The 17,607-nt window shown below is 37.7% G+C and overlaps 1 protein-coding gene across 2 annotated transcripts in view; it reads left to right on the forward strand.

Moving 5' to 3' along the window:
• Nucleotides 1-17,607, forward strand: part of plxnb2a.1 (plexin b2a, tandem duplicate 1) — a 204,804-nt gene that overhangs the window by 56,609 nt on the left and 130,588 nt on the right. For both annotated transcript variants that reach the window (XM_046071716.1, XM_046071717.1), the window contains one exon: nucleotides 17,369-17,421. The gene's annotated coding sequence lies outside the window, so the exon portion shown is untranslated. The remainder of the gene's footprint in view (nucleotides 1-17,368; nucleotides 17,422-17,607) is intronic.

The following is a 17,607-nucleotide window of genomic DNA, read 5'->3' on the forward strand; positions in this document are numbered from 1 at the left end:
CTCTCATAGTTTGGGCTTACTTTCTTGTACTAGCAAAATATGTCTGTAGCATTTAGTATCAAACTGTCAATTACTGAAAGCGTACTCTGAATGTGTGGTTAGATTTGTAGTCTTGTTTACTTCCTGGATCAGATAGTTCCTCATTTAAATAATATTTTTAAACATTTAAATGACAAATTTAAAATAACTATTGCTTATGTTTAGATAACATTTAACTTTGGCTTCTTTTGAACAATGAAAAATAGGGTTTGGAGAGAAATACTTTTAAATTTCTCAAAGTAAGGTATTGTAAAAAGTATTATTTTGGTAATGGGCACAACTGACTAATAGTAAATGGCATGAAAACTTAAATCTTTAATATTTTGTTTTGCATTCAACTGATATAAGTTTAGGGTTCAGTATATTTAAATTTATTTACAGACATAATGTGTTGGTGCACGTTTCTATGCAGATGACACCCTGCTATATCTACATTTAAAGCTTGGTTAACCTCAGCAGCCTTGACAAGACTGAATGCTCTTAACCAAGAAATGTGTGTACCTCAGTGACAAACAGCAGTTGTTTTTAGTCTGAGTGTGCAGTAGTTGTTTGTGTCCCATGTGAAACCAAATGTCACTGTTGAGTAATTATTTTAACTCAACAACTATCTTTTCCTAAACCTAACTACCCTGAAAATAATAATTTAACTGAGTCTAAAAAAAAAAAAGTCAATATTGCCTTTTGGCTTCACTGGGTGAATGTTCTGTTTTTGACCTATTCATCCACCAGAACCTTCCTGTATCACTCTTTATACTACGTTACCTGACTTCCTACAGGTTTTGTCAAATTTTCATTTGTTGCCCTGTAGAACAACAAAGTTAGTCTTCGTTTTCTTGCTGTATGAGTGCAGATGGGCTTCGAACTTGGCAAGACAAGAATGTTGAAGAAATATTTTGAAGCAGCTCTCGAGTCGAGTGCTACTGTACTGAATCATGCGCACATGTGTTAGAGTTTGCAAATGTAGGGTTACCATCTAGACACGGCCGATAAAATGTTGGGCTGTGGACAAATTTAATGTACATTTGTTATTCTTTGTGTATTTTTTATTTTTTTTAGATTGTATAGATTTAGACATTTTATACTAAAGCATTCTGTAAACGGATGCATTAGTTGCAGTGCTGCTTCCTTCTAATTTGATTAAACCCTCTTAAATAAATCCCATCAGGAAACATAAGTTGAAATGTTATTGTCCATCCAACCTATTTCCATTGTATATGTCTTCATATCTAGTTTCTTTATTTTTCTGACAAATGTACTCGCCTTTAACCTTAATACACACAAACACACACTTTACACACATAGTCTCTCACTTTCCTCTGGGAGGTGTACAGGAAAGCTCTGGTTTGTCTTGCAGTATGGTGTTCAGTGTGTTTGCATCTTCATTTCTGTGTGGGTGTTTATGTGTCTCAGAGGGGAGCCGCAGCTGTGAATGCTGGCTCAAAAATATGAACTCCACACACACACTGGAGAGGACAGGGACTGTCAGTTTAACTGTCAACCAATGTAACAGTTCCTTTCCTGCTCCAGAAAAGTCTCAATTGTAATGTCTCAAATGCAGGTTGAGTATCACAGCTCTAAGTCGGTAAACATGCACACTATTATAGATGGATTATTTAGTCCAGCAGACAGAGAAGACCAACTTGAACTGAACTGAAAAAGCAGGGTATGCATTAGGGCGTAGCTACCTTCTGATTGACAAGTCGCTACAACAGCAGCCAAACAAGATAAAGGCAAATCATATCCCATGTACTGTGTACATTTAACTATCTGTGGTCTAAGAAATGTGTTTTTAGTTCATGAAAGTTAATGATAACTTTTTGGTTGCCTAAAAAATCTTTTTCAGCGTTTGGTTGTACTAAACCACTAAAATTCGGCTGTTAATTTTTTCTGTAATTTTTTTTAGTACATTTTGCTTTAAGCCTGTTTTTTACTAGCCAAAATTAGCATCCCAATAAATATCACAGTTAATGTGAATTACAAATGCACCCTAGCTAGCTAGCTCCACTCTCTTGTCCGAATATAGTCACCAAAAAACCAAGATGGCGATGGCCAAAATGCCGAACTCGAGACTTTCTTTTATACAATCTTTGAACAAGACAATTGAAAACATGATGGATCTTTTCCACTATTTTCTTTTTGTTTTGTAGTATAAATAATCATTGTATTAATTTATTAATTGAGGAAAATTATCAGTAGATTAAATGACAATGACAATTATGTTTATTTGTAGGCTTGTTTCATACAGCTACATATACTATGCCTCAAAACATACTCTAATTAACAACATTTAAAAGTGAGTAAAGTTTATTATAAGTAGTGCTGGGCAATGATTAAAATTTTTAATCGCATTGTTTATGCGCAAAATAGAATAAGAAGAGATTGGAAGAGAGACTGATCTTTGCTGTTTGTGAGTGTCCAGAATCTAAATAGTTATCAGGACATTTACAGGAGGGAATTCGGATCCCGCAAAACTAGATGAAGGCCTATTGGATATAATAATAATTATTTTAAAAAACTGCATTAACGTGTGATAAAATAACAATAATAACGCGTTAACGTGCCCAGCCCTAGTTATAAGGGGTCAAACGAAATGAACTCAACTGAAAGAGCTGAAGCAGCAAGAAATGAAAACATACCAAACAAATAAACGGAAAATAACGCATAAGCTTCACTGTATCAGGACTACTTAATCTTCAATAAACCACATTATCAGAAGGGAAAATGGGGAAAATGGAACAATCATCAAACCTGTTCCAAAACACTCGAAAAAGCAACTTGGATACATAAATTCAATACAGATTTCCTCACATACACCTGAAGTTGCATAACCACCAATATCTCTTTATTCTACCACAGAGATTTCATGTTTGCAAAGGGCTTAATTAACAAAAAGCATTCTCAATTTCCGATGTGCTCCAAATTTGCCTTGAAGGAGTGATTCTATGGCAGCTAGAATGACTCTCAAAAGGAGGCATTTGTGTTTACAAAGATTGGACACCTACATTTTGGCAGGGTAGAAATGTTTCATCTAGCAGAGATGGATGAAAGAGATCGTTCTTTGTTAGTCAGACAGAAGTTAATGGCAGACAGCTAGCTGTAGACATTCTGGAGGTGAACATAAACAATAATTCTGGTTTATTAAAGCTTCGATCTTATTTTTGTTAAGTTAAATATGAAATACTTCCATTAAGCATAACGCAAAGATAACATTTATGTAAATGTTGCTAAATCCTTAATGTTTATCAGTCCTATCAGGCTGTTGAAGCAGTCAGAATGAGTTAACAGTCAAAAGTGAAACATGCTAACGATAGCATGAAACATGCTAACGATAGCATGTTTCACTTGTGACTGTTAACTCATGCGGGTCTGTCAAGGAACATTTTGTTACTTATGGCCACTTGAAAACCACAGTGGAAACGTGCCTACAAACATGTGTGAACATGTCCACTTATGCAGACACCCAGTGTAACGTTAACAGAACCGCATGCATGTCCCCTGCCCATGTTGGTTTTTGAACTCTCAAAAAGACACGCAAGAAACTCGCTAGCCTAGCAACATTAAGGCCACAAACAACTCATTATGCCAACATATTGTAATGTAAAAATGCACCAGGCTCAATTTGCAAGGGACCGAATCTCACTGCGTTCAAAGACCACATTTTGCTGTTATGTCATTGTCTAATTCTCGAATATAATATGACCCCCTCTTTCAAATGTAATATCCAGAAAAAAATAACAATATCTGTTGAAACACTTTACATACCATTTCCCAAAAAACATATATTATATATTATCCAAACTGTATTTCCAACATATGTAACTGCTTACTTTTCACATTAAGAAACAAATCAGATTATTCCAGGAGAATTGCCTCCATGTCTGTGAATTAGTGGATGTAAGAATTAACATCTTATATTCAGTTCAATGTGGTACTTTGGTAAGTATAATGTTATCTTAACTGATAGAAACGATGGCCAAGGCTAAAATAAGAAGGAAGTTGTAATAAACTGAAATGGTCATTTTAAGTACTTTTGAAATATCCAGTGTTGTACTTTTGAGAAGTTAAATGCTGAATTATAAAACGACAAATTCAGACTGGCAGTACATTTAAACCTACAGAGTTCTTTATTTTATGATATCAACCTCTAATTTTTGTTAACAGAGGAGTATTTACAAAATATTTAAGCTACTGAGAGTCACATTATAACTGTCACATCTAATCAGTTTGATGCACAGTTCATACTTGGCAGGACTGACTTCAGCCCCTCATCATTAGATCTTAATATATGCTGGATACAGTGTGAATATTGTATCGTAATATATACATAATTCAATATTTCATTGAATATTGTATGAAGCGGCTGTATTTGAATTCAGACTGTAATGCCGGAGGTGACGGATGGAAAGAGACTTCTGGAGAAAATAAATACATCAAGAAATAGACGTAACAAAGCAGGAAAATGAAACGGCTGACAGATGAAGGGGCATACACATAGGAGGTAAAGAAATATATACATACAGACTCCACTAAATGATTTGAATATATCGGATTCTTGGAATGAGAGGTTGATTATGTTGCCCTTTTGCGACGGCAAATGTGTCTGTGTGTTGCTCATAAAAACTTTGCCTCATCTGTAAATGTGCTGATGCACTTCTTTAACGGGGGGTGAAAATGTGATCTCTCTCTCTTATCTCGCCTCCTTTTATTATATCCCAGCATTCAGATGGGTACAGCATGAGATGAGAGAATCAGTTTGTATTGAACATGGTTGAATGCGGTGCTGATGAAAGCTCATGCTGATAATAGCTTTTTCATTATGTCCTTAGCCAGGCTTGGCATTTCATTTCTATTGCAGAGAGAGAGAAGTTCTGATTTTCACTGTTGCTACTGCTGCTGTAGGTGGCTACCATGTCTTTTGACTGGAGTTCGATTGGATGTTTGGAATATAATTTTTTTTTAATATTGCATTTCTGCTCGATTAAGCTCTGTGTAGAGGTGGGGAATGTGTGGGGTGTGAGGGATTTTATTGACCGCTACAAATAATTGTCTGAAAAAAAACAAATCTAACTAAAGTAGTTTTTTGAGATGAAACGGGTGGCAATGGGGCAGTGGATAAGACGTATGCTTCTGGTGTGAGAGACATGGGTTCGACACATCCACCAATGTGTCCCTGAGCAAGACTTAACCCCTAGTTGCTCCAGATGCATGCGACCTCTGACTTAGCGATTGTAAGTCGCTTTAGATAAAAGCGTCGGCTAAATGAGTAAATGTAAGTTTAGCCTGTAACCAACGTGGTTTAGTATATTTTAGATATTTGGTACTAATGGGATAAATCATGATTTCCCAGCTATTTTTCCACCACATGGTGGTTTTTGAAAAGTTACCAGGCAGATTTATGTTAGAAAAATACAATATTGGAGATTGAGGAGACAAAAAATTAGACACTATTAAACTCGTAATTCTTTGCCCTAATAATTAACCGGTCTTTACCAGTGCCGCGCCCCCAGTTACTATTGCAATTACACTGTTAAGCTGCTCACCATAGTTTAAGCTCATTGTGATGTCTCCCGCAAAGCTTAATCCTGTCTTTACATTTAACCAGATTTGTTTTAGGCCTTGTGAATGGAGTGACAACAACATCGTCCTGAGCCGAAGTATGACTGAGGTTTCATTTATCATGAAGTTTGCTATTGATTGGTACATTGAGGGAAATAGGCAGTGCTAAGGATCAGTAAATTGTTTTTAAAATGCTATGGTTGGAATTCAGCTGAGGTCGGCATACTATAGCAAAGGTGAGGTTTGGCTTTTGCCATGTTCAAATCAACAATAATCAACACACAATAATCAACATAATCACCTTACATGTTATTCCGTCATGAATGTCTGCTTACACGCATTTAATTTGCCAAAGTAGTTCTGGATTGCGGCATTGTGGCAAAAGTTGACCCAGGTTCGGAAAGCCATTTGTTATGGTTCAATTGAGGATATGATCTTTTGTTGTATTTTATTTATTTTAAAAGAAGGAGTTTAGCTTGTTCAAAATGGTCATAGTTCTTCTCCCCTGTGCGTTTGTCAAGAAATTCTTCGAATCTGAGCTGTTCAGTTAGACATGGAAAGACGAAAATAAATTTGGAAAATATCTGAAGTCATACTTTACCATATTGAAAAACTGCAGTAATAAACCAGGAAAGGACATTTTTATTCAATGAGGTCATTGAAGCTCTCGAACTAAGTAATGGACCACCATGGAAAAGTCATAAATTTCCATCAAGGCCACAGTGGCAGCCCAGTTCCCACACCCTTTGGTTGCTTCAGCTTGGAAGTCATGGGATTTTATTTACATGGTAAACACCTCAGTCTTCTGATCTGTAGAGATGCCCGTTGGAAGAGGGTTTTGATGAGACTGGTGTTGGTGTAAAAGACCATTTCATTACCATCCAGCCTGCTCCTCTCGGACTCCCTCTTCCCTGAGGAATGTCAGCCACGTTGAGCAGAACCAGATGTGTTTACCTCCACCTATCCAGCCATCCATCCCTGCTCTCCGACAGTTGTGTCTGATATGGGTTTTTAAAGGATAATAGTTATTTTGGTAAAATGGTTTTCAGTAAGTTATCAAAAATGTTATTCTTCTGTTGGTAGCCTTAAGTCGCCAAAACTGGATGACCGTTGGCCATTAGTTTCTAGATCAAACTGGGGTTTTACTGTAGTTTAAAACATATTTAGGTTTTAAGTGTTAGCGATAAATTCTGTAACTGGTGGGGAAAAAATGATATCCTTTTCACATTATTTGGATCAACCTCATGTCTATGAAGATGCTCAGTCATCCAGGTCATAGTTATCCAACGAAGGTTAAAATCAAGGGCAACTGGACTTGGTTGAAGATACTGGAAACCTCATGGCTAAAAGACTGGACTGAATCTAGTGGTGAAGCGATTAATCGATTAGCGGTTTGACAATAAATTATTTGTTCATTTTGATTATCAATCAATCACTCAAGGCCCTGAGAAAGTAGCACAGTGAAAGACATCTGTCTTTGCAAAAAAGGCAGTGCTAGAGGCTTTTCCAGGGCTAGTTGATATACTACTGTAGCTGGTAAGCTAATTGGTAAAATTGTTATCAGGCTGGGAACATGCTAGTGCTAATGAGTCACAATAGCTCTCTGAGCCATATCTAATTTGTTCTAGGTGGCTTACTGATATACCTTACCTGATATTTTGTTTTCAGGATTGTTAATTTTCTTCATTAAAGAGTTATTGAAGTGGGGGGAAAAGTCCACATTAGCTAGCTTGCTAACTGTTAATTTACTACTGTTAACTGTCATTTAGCAAGCTTGTTAGCTCGGTCGGTAACAGATTATTTAAAAGACGTAGTTGTGCCAGCAACCCCTTATTTGTGCAATCTCCTTGTATGGAGGAGTTTATTACTCCCAACAGGTTAAATAAAGATTGATGGTTAAACGCAGATTATAAACTACGATAGTAATGGACTTTCTGGCTCTCTGGTCCCTTAAACCTTAACTTTAAATCAACACTGTTAAAGCTGTTTGCTATTGGTTAGCGGTTAGTGCATCAAAGTTGAATTTGATGGGAAAGAGTTGCATGGATTTATTCGTCCCTGCAAGGACATCCACTGATTGTTGCTAATCCGCTGAAATAAATTGATTTTGCTGTAGAATTTTGCCATTTTTTAGATGCTGGTGCGACCAGGCCTAAAAAAAAAATCTTAACACTGAAACAGGTTTAGCTTGCTATAATAATTCACTCCTGTTAAACGACAATCCTTTCCTAAAGTGCTTTTAATATAAGTGATGGAGGACAAAATCCACAGTCCTCATTTTATAAAAATATATTCAAAAAATAATCGAAGTTAATATGAGGCAGTCTGAGTTAATCCTTTCATGTGGGTATCTTCCAAAGTTATAGGATAATAATGGAAAGACAGACTCGTGAAGAATTGTGAATTGCTTTTCTGTTTTAAATGATTACCAATTGAATATCTTTTGAGTTTTGGACTGTTAGTCGGAAAGACTGAAAGCAAATTGAAGACATTTTATAGAATAAACATTTAAGTGATTCAGTGAAACCTGATATTTTATTTGAATCCATAGTATAACTTAAAAAAACACAGTCAAAATGAATGAATACCTCTTTTATCTGAGTCAGATACTCTCATTGAGGAATTAAGAGTCTAAATGGACAACAGGGCTGTGGCGTGTGGATGTATTTGGCATCTCCCAGTTATAAATGTGTGGAATTAAGTGAACATGAAGCATGTTCAGTGTTCAGTCAACCTTCCCTGGGGAAATAAAGGAGGATCACGACAGTTGTTGCAAGATAATGTTACTTTATAAATCCTTGGAAATGAGTTTTCATAGAGAGAGAAGTGGGTGTGGAAGGAGGTGAGATTTGGGAGGAGAAAAGGGAGGAAAACTACAGGAGCATGAGATGTTATACAAGTTTATTTCTTTAATGCTCTCACATATTGGTTTTTGGTTGGTGTATCTTAGATTTGTCTGCCCTCTGTCTTTTTCTCATTTCCTCCTCTTTACCCCTCTCCAAACATATCTCTGTAAACAAAGAAATTCTTCCACCAACATGGATCCATTTAGTTTCCACTTCATTTCTGGGCTGGTACGTCTCGGCAGCCATGATCAGAGCATACCAATGGAGCCAGATTCAACATTTCCTGTCAGACTGTTAAACAAACTGCTGCAGCTCTGTCCAACTGCCACCTTTCATCTCTCCTTTGCCTCCTTCTCTTCTTTCCGTCTCGTCTTTGTTTTCCTTACGTCCTTGCATTCCTCATTTCATCTCCTCTTCATTCCACAAACTGTCAAGTGGATGGATTTTCTTATTTTTCTTACAAATGACTACTACTACTACAGTGTTTGCACACACTTGACCACACACCAGTCTGTGATTATGTGTTTGAAATATATAATAAACACAGTTTTACAAGCCTGAATAGTGCTGGAAACCTCAATACTTTTATGGTACTGACCTGAAAGTTATGTGATGTTTAATTATAACATATTCTTAGGAAAAATAATACAGAATTGGTTTTCTAACCCAAAAAACACGGTTGAGAGTATGATACTAATACTTCAGCCCTGAGTAGTGTCTACAGGTAGTCCTCTCAGCCCCAACAACCTCCACCAATACGGTAGGGACCCTTTTGTGTAGCCTAAAAGAGGCAACCCACTTGTTCCTGCTCCTGCTAACTGTATTGCTTTGAGCACTTGATTAAAAATGTTGATATGGTTATGTGATTAACCTTCAGTTATTAATTCAGTAAACTCTCATTTCTCATCTGGATTATGGGAGCTGGTCAGTAAGTAGACAGTTCAAAGAGACTTTAAAGCTTATTATACACGGAGCAACGTTTAGAGCAATCGTGCAGGGCAACGTTGCCGTCAATGGTAATGAGTAAAAATTACTACCGTAATCCTCTTCCCCCACCACTCTGCCACCCGCCCCGCACCGCCGCTATCTGTTCAAAACATAGTTGGACTTGCCTCTAGCAACATTGCCCAGCAACATTGCTCAAAAAGTTGCCCCGTGTATCATCAGCTTAAGAAGATCTTTAACCTGAAACTAAAAGTGAGGGGAACAAGTAACAACTTAAGCCTAGTTCACACTACATGATTTTAAGCCCGATTTGCCAGTTGCCGAGCTCGCAAACCGTCAGGCTGTGATGGGGGGCTAATTGGCGACCGATCAGTGCTCTCCAATCGTTACATGTCAACTACTCAACAACGCATCAAAACGGCTCGCCAATGCATCGCTTATGCATCGCCGATACCAGCCAGATATCTAGCATTCAGCCAATGAGAGCAGGCTGGTACTTTTTCACTACAAAACACCAACTCTCTCTGTAGCACAGACAATCCTTGCTGCCCGTGTGTGCTAATCCATTCTTTCACCCATATTCTTTGTCTTTATAATTTTATCTTTACAATAATAAACAACTCCTGTTTCATGTGTAGTTTCGCAGCATTTCCCGTGACACTTCTCACGTGTTTTCATGACAAAAGGTCATTTGGAAACCAGTTGTCAGCATTGTGTAGTGTGTGACCCCCTGTCGCCTATTAGTCACGTCGTGTGAACATCACAACGACTTCAAGACTCCCGTTACAAGACAGCAAGTTGTGTAGTCTGAACAGCACAGTAATCTGCTGACGCTGAAAGTTTTTTCCATTCATGTGGGAGCTTCAGTTAAACCTAAACTCCCAATCTGTGTGGTTTCCTTTTTTTTTTAATAAATTATGTTTAATCAAAGTAAATTTAAATGAAAGCCAAAATATCTTTCCCATTTTTCAGTCTTACAGTAGAGTCATTACCCTTCTGAACCCTGAAACAGTGCAGCAGAGTTAAATAAAGACACGGTACAGTACAGAGAAGGATTTTACCCTGCATGCCTTTGGCCTTATAAACAAACTGATTTAACTGTGTGTGTGTGTGTGTGTGTGTGTGTCCTCTGATCTGATGACACAGAGCAGAAGTGGTCTGATCTGCTTTGCTTCCAGCAGATGAGGAGAAAGAGAGGGATGGAGGGACGGGATGGAAACAGAGAGGTGGTGAGATGTGTTTGGAAATGGGTCAAGAGGAAGTTGAGCGTGTGTTCTTAAGTGTGTGTATTTGTGTGTGATGTTTCACAGCTGAGACCGTGTTGTCGGTCAGTGTGGGAATTTGCTCCTTCTGTGTGTGTGTGTGTGTGTGTGTGTGTGTGTGTGTGTGTGTGTGTGTGTTGACGATGCATAGCTTAATTCCACAAGGAAGCCAAAGCAGCGCCTCTGTTTCCTGTCCTAATTGCTGAAAATCCAACACAAATAAGCCTCCGCTCACTCACGTCTGCGCTGTCATTTATGCAATTTAAAATCATATGTTTGAAATGACTTGGAGAGATAGTTTTAGCATTTCATTATGTGTTTTGACAGAATTGCTCATTTATGTTTTTCACAGTACTTGTGCTCACATTCATCATTTTTGTTGTTGTTCTTCTTCTTGACACCTCTTTCCCTCACTCTGAGCCTCTTCACAGTATTTCACCTGGGCACGATTGATATATCATAATTTTTAGGGCTTTTGTGTGAAAGATGGTGAGCGTGAAGCTGCAATGATTACTCGATTAGTTGTTTATCTTTAACCATTTTAATTGCAAGAGAACACATCTCAGAAACCCTGAATGTAATTTGCCTTATTGAGATGCTGTGGCTAACGTGTTAGGAAGTAGTTGCTAACACATCCAGCAGACATTGAGCTGCATTAGTATTCATTACCAGACATGTTTGGGTCCACCTGATGGATATTCACTCTCTTTTTACAGTAGCTCCCTTTGCTCCACCAGCTCCTGAGGGAAATATCTGGCTCTTTAGCTGCTAAATGCTTTCCTATGTTCACCAGCTAGTCTCTAACGATGTCTATCTGCTGTTTTGGTGCTGAGCTCGTGTTGGAAACAACAGCTGCAGTTTTATTAATAAAAGAAGCTGAGCAGATAGATTTTGATAATATAAGCAGCTTAATGTTCAACCTTCATAAATGTTATTATTTACACCTGTGCTTTTCCCTACTGTAACATGTTTGCAGCCACCAGGTTTTTGACCTGAACATAAAACCGTCATGATTTTCACACCTGTGTAGCTAAAGCATGCAGCCACAGAAACGGGACTCACTGATGCATTTGTCACTAAAGGTTGTTAAGTGTGTGAAAGCCAGCATGTGTGTGAAATTGAAAGATCAAAGTGTCTATGTAGGTGTGTGTAAAGTAGGGGAAGGGGACCTTGCAGTTGCTAGCAATCTAGTTTACTGTCAATCTGTGACTCTGTGGAAAAATTTCATTTCAGCTGTTTGAAACTATAATTTTATAAAGCCTGTATAAACATCACCTCTAAAGACTCTTACTGCGCGTCACATATCAATCACAAGAATGACATCATCTGCAAAGAGAGTAAATGTCGCCTTAATTTTACTGAGCAGGATGATTTCTAGACCTCAGCTGCAATTTAATGTCCTGATATTAAAATCACTGAAGAGAGAAGAGTCGACAGACCTGATATATAATCAGTAGTGGTTGAAATATCATAAAGCACAAGTCAAAGACTTCACCCGTCAATAGATTTCACATTTGGGCCATAGTGCTGAAACACTAGGTGGGGTGATGATAAGACGCATGCCTTTGGCGTGAGACCCGGGTTCAATTCCATTGCCAACGCATCCGCCAATGTGTCCCTGAGCAAGACACTTAAGCATCAGCTAAATTATGAGTCAATAAATTACAAATGTTAATTGACAAACTGTGAAATTGTTTTTTTTTTTTTTAAGCAAAAAATGCCAACAGTATATCAGTTCTAACTTCTCTAATGTAAGAATATTCAAATTTTCTCTGTTTTATATCATTGTGAATTGAAAAATTGGTTTAAGTCTGTTAAAAGAAGATGCTTGAAGATGTTTTCTGACATTTTATAGACTAAGCTGTTCAGTTATTCCGGCTGCACACTAGACCATTTTCAAATCTTTAACGATTTTAAAAACGTTAGATACCACAGACATAACAGAATTAAGAATTGCAAGTTTGCAAGATTCACAATCTAGCTTCAGTTTTCTGAGTTCTCTGTGGAGGCAGTGGAGAGAGACATCCCTAAAACACACCATTTCTTTAAAAGTGCAGAGCCAATGACAACTTCCCATTCAAATCCAAAACCTTTAGCTCCTAACAATAAAACTCTTCCACCTTCTAGTGGATATTTGAGATATTATTTATTTGTTACTCATTCACACGGTTTCTACCTCTTTTGAGTGTGTCTGTGTATTTAAATGCACAAAAAATGAAGCATTGGTCATGAACTTGTGTATGAACAATTGTGTGTATGTTCATAATAGAAAGTGTGTTTGGGGTCTTTGTCTCCGGAGGTGGCTGCTGCTGTACGACCGTCTCTCTTGGCACATGACACATGACTCATGTTGTCTGTGTGTATGAGATGGACAGACTGTGTATGCGTTTTTGTTTAGTTTTTTTCCTTTTGTAGAGGTCAGACAGAGAGCAGAGGGCGTCCCTGCCTACAATCTGGACCTGCTGTGCGGGTCCACTGTCCTCCGTCTGCCTCATTATTATTGTTAAGTTCGGCCAAAGATTTTATGAAAATCAGGATTTATATTGCTGCTACTACAATAAATCATAGTAAAAATACATTTAAGTGGCACTGCCATCACACTATTCGTCGCAAAAAAGTTTATTTAAATCAAAACAATATGCAACTGTGCAGGCTTCCGCTTGTTCCAGCCGATTACTGATTAACAGACAGTTGCTGAATCATATAGAAGAGAAGGAGAGTGAAAATGAAAGAGGCAGAGGATAAGACAGGGGAGGGTGAGCTAAGAGAAGAATGCATAATAACCCTCTAAAAATTTTATAAAACTCATGGAAATGTTTCAGATATTTTGAGATGTGTGTCACCTGACGCCTATCATATTATTGTCGTCTTTTAATTTATTTAGAAAGTAGCACTCAATTATAGAGTGACAAAAAATGGAAATTAGGGCTGGGTGCCTGAAATCAAGATTAATTCTCACATTTACAATGATTAATAAACAATAACAGTGAACCTCTTATTTATACGGAAAAGAAAGTAATGTTTATGTAACTTATTCTGTAGTTTTGTGTGGTTGCTAAAGAAAGAAAAGTTCAACAACGAACTAATGTAACAACCACGTGAGGAAAAACACTATGAAAGAAGATATTACTGCATATTAGTTATCCTGAAAGTTTTTATAATAAGGGCTTTACTGAAAAGCACAGTCCTATGTCTAGTGGTGGATTTAAAGATTACATTTTTTTAGAGAAAGACCAACATGCATATGGAACGGGACATTTTACAGATGAAAATTCTTCTTGTCAGCGCTCTCTGGTGGACAAATTGTGTAACTGTAAAATGTTTTTAAATCACCACATACCAAAATAACAACTCTTCAATCGACATAGTAGCTCGATCAGCATGACGGAGGTTAACCGTGGCCGTTGACTGAGAACGATGTCCATGTGTCAGTCTGTTGTGTTTTGTCTCATCTCTAATGTAGCCTTGAACCTGAAAAAAATTTACAATTTAGGTGGAGTTAGAAAGCATGCGTTTGATTGGTTACTTCTTTTTAAATAACTACGGTTGGACTGATTTGAGATTTTACCATCATCTTAACACTGGGGACGTAAATCCAGCTGACAAAAGATTAAAAAGTAAGCGAGGAGAACTGGAGCTGTCGATTCGTGTTAAATTTAATCCATTTCTTTTGCTTATTTAGAACACAGTTTCTCTTATTCTCCTTGGCATCTTTTTGTTATACTTATCATAATAAGATAACTGCACTATAATTGTCAAACGAGTGGTGTGTTTGCTCCCTTAAGCCCAGATGATGAATATTTATTGTCTTTTAATGGTTTTCAAGCCACTTCCTGATGATGGAAGTAAACATTGTGTGGACTGATGCTTCACCATCTGGATGTTTAGATGTTGGATTTTAGATGCTAGGACATATGGACACACACTCACGCAAACAATTGAACACACACACACACACACACACACACACACACGAGTCGGCCCTGCTATCCAGAAGCATATGGTTCTTTTGAGATAGAGTGGAGACAGACTGGGCCATTCTGTTGGATAGCACCGAGGGCCTCAACATTGTTAGAAGTGCTGCCAAACAAACTGAACCACACACACACTAACACACTCAACACACACATTCAGTGACTTGCTGCTTTGCCACTTGTTTCAATGCGAAATGAAAGGCGACATTCATTTGTGTTTCTGCAGGAGAGGCGAGCAGCGTCCTCATCTGAGTGTAACGGTGTGAAATGAAAATTAAGATACCTGTGAACTGGATTACCGGAGGCTTACTCAGCCACACTTGGGCCACGGCTGGTCTTTGTCCATTATACGCTCGCGGCGTCGGTAGCTTTTTGTCTGATTGGTTGTCTCATTATGAAGATTACTTCCCAAATTGATTTTTTCCTTTATCTTCTCAGTTAAAAAGTCCCTTTTTATTTTAGAGCCTGGTGAGCCTATAAGCATTATTGTTATCGTTACGAGAGGAAAAACTGAGGCTCTCTTCCCGTATTATCACAAATTAAAATGTCTTTAGTTTAATTCATGCCCTGATGAAGGGGTCTATTTAAACTCAGGCAGAGCTCCAGCTTTTTGTTATTATTCCAGGCAGTAATACGCTTTTCTCTCTGATAGATAATACGAGATTTCTGGCAGTTTCTGTGAATTAATTATGTTTAATTAACATTGCACTCACTTTGATCCACAGGCTTTTCTATAGCAGGTTCTGTTGCAGTCGGGCCAGATTAAATTTTGGTGAAACTGAGTTATTCACAGTATCATTGTGCAGGTTAAGAATGTTTGATGTACCTAAGTTTATATGATCCCTATGCTTATAAAACTTTATGGAGAGATGACCAATAAATAAATATGCACCATCATTGAGCCCAATGCTAACATCAGCATGCTAACTCACTAACAGCGGCAATGCTAACATGCTGACGTTAGCAGTTTAACATGTTCAACACTTGGTTTAGTTTGTTAGTATGCTAACATTTTCATTATTACGTCAGCACTAAACACATAGTACAGCTTAAGCTAACGGAATTGTAAATAGTTTAGCAGGTATTTGGTCATAAACCAAGTGCTGGACAAAGTGAAAGTCAGAGGATCACTAGGGTCATTTGGCCTCATTGGCATCTGGGAACTTTAATAAAATAAAAATTTAAACATAATACATAGATTAATTGATATTACAATTAAATTGTTATTTGCGGCTGTACTCTGATACCAAGTCAGCATATGAGACACATTGAACAATTTATTATATTTATCTATTTATACATATTTAAGTTAACAGCATTAATGATCAGCCAATCTACTTCATGATGCACTGTTGCTTGTCGCAAAAAACTAAACTAAAAAAATAAACGATAATGCAAAATAGGAGTGTTTCCATCATCTGGTTTGAAACGAAAAAAGTGTTTCCATCTTCCATTATTCGCATGGATTCTTTTTCGACAAAGACAAAAACCACCTCAAGTGAGCGTAAAAACTTTTTTGCGAAATTGAGAAAGTTTTTATTTGAATTTTTTGCCGTTTCCATCAACCTTTTCTAATGCTATACTTCAAAATGTGCATTAAAAAACATTGACGGAAACGCGGCTAATAACTTTAATCGGTCAGTGTCTGAAATTAACTTTTTGACCCACCGGTCAAGGGGAATGGTAGATGAAAAAATCCACTGGAAACGCAAAGGGATTATCTTGAATACAAACTTAAAGAGGCTATAGCAAAATTAGTCTTGAATATATTGATCAACGGTTGATCCGTTCAAACCAAAATACAACTCAAGAAGTCTTAAATGTCAAATTTCTACTCAAGTATTGGCTACTAAATTTACTTAAGGCTCAAACAGAAGATAAATGGGTCACAGGAATTTCACACAGGAGATTTGGGTTTGTTTCTGTGTGAAAAGAAATAGTCATTGTTGATTGTTTTAAAGCTGGGGTAGGAAGTTTATTTCAGAAGCAATCTTTGTTATATTTGTGGAAATTCTTTACTTCCCAACAGTAATCAAAGTCAAATGATCTGACACAGAAATGTGGCTGTTGGACTTTAATGAGCATGACCAATCTGGCTTACCTACCTGTGTACTCATGAACATGTGTTTTGGGGGAGTGGCTTTGGAGGGAGGCCTGAAGGGAGGGGTAGAGATTTTGTTTTAATCTAGACGTCTCTTGCTAGTTTCTCCAATGTTGCCTTCCCTAGGTTTAAGGAAGTAGTTATTTTAGCCCAAACCATGATCTGTTCATAAACATAACCAAGTAGTTTTGGTGCCTAAACCTAACAAACCAAACCGTACCCATGACCTGAAATGTTTCTCATACTACGTATTTATTATTGCTAACTTGACTGCCTTGGCGAGGAAACATTTGCCCCTGCAACGGTGGACCGGCATGTGTTTATTACCTGTTTTGGCATGATATCAGGTTGCAGCAGCAGAACGGCAGCATGTGACAGTTTAGCGTAGTCCGTACGGAAAACAGTGGCGCGAAATTTGGAGTGCTCAAAACTGTCCGTTTAGACTCAGCAGAGGACAGAAGCAGCAGCAGCAGATCATTATCAGTAACAAATGTCACCTAGTTTTGACCTGTAATTCGAGTGCAACCCTCGGGCCAGTCACTGATTCCTGTTCCAGCACATCCAAGCTGTGATTTGAGACCAATGGTTCCAGCTACAAACGTACCAACCCAAATTTATCCAAACATTTTTTGTTTTGTCTTTTAGGAGAGTGAGGTGTTTGATGTCATCAGAGATCAACAGGCCTGAACACTGAACAGGTAAGGAAGTGTTACAACTTTGACTTTTATTCTGAAGTCTTGCCATAAAAAAACATAGTTTCATGTCCAAAAGAAGTTTTCATTCTCATTTTTTTTCACAAAATATATACCACTTGCTCTTTCACCCTTTTTTACATAGTTATCATTTAATTTTTCAACCCCCCCCCCCCCCCCCCCCCCCCCCCC

The sequence above is a fragment of the Micropterus dolomieu genome, linkage group LG16, assembly GCF_021292245.1.
Source record: "Micropterus dolomieu isolate WLL.071019.BEF.003 ecotype Adirondacks linkage group LG16, ASM2129224v1, whole genome shotgun sequence".
NCBI classification, from domain to species: domain Eukaryota; kingdom Metazoa; phylum Chordata; class Actinopteri; order Centrarchiformes; family Centrarchidae; genus Micropterus; species Micropterus dolomieu.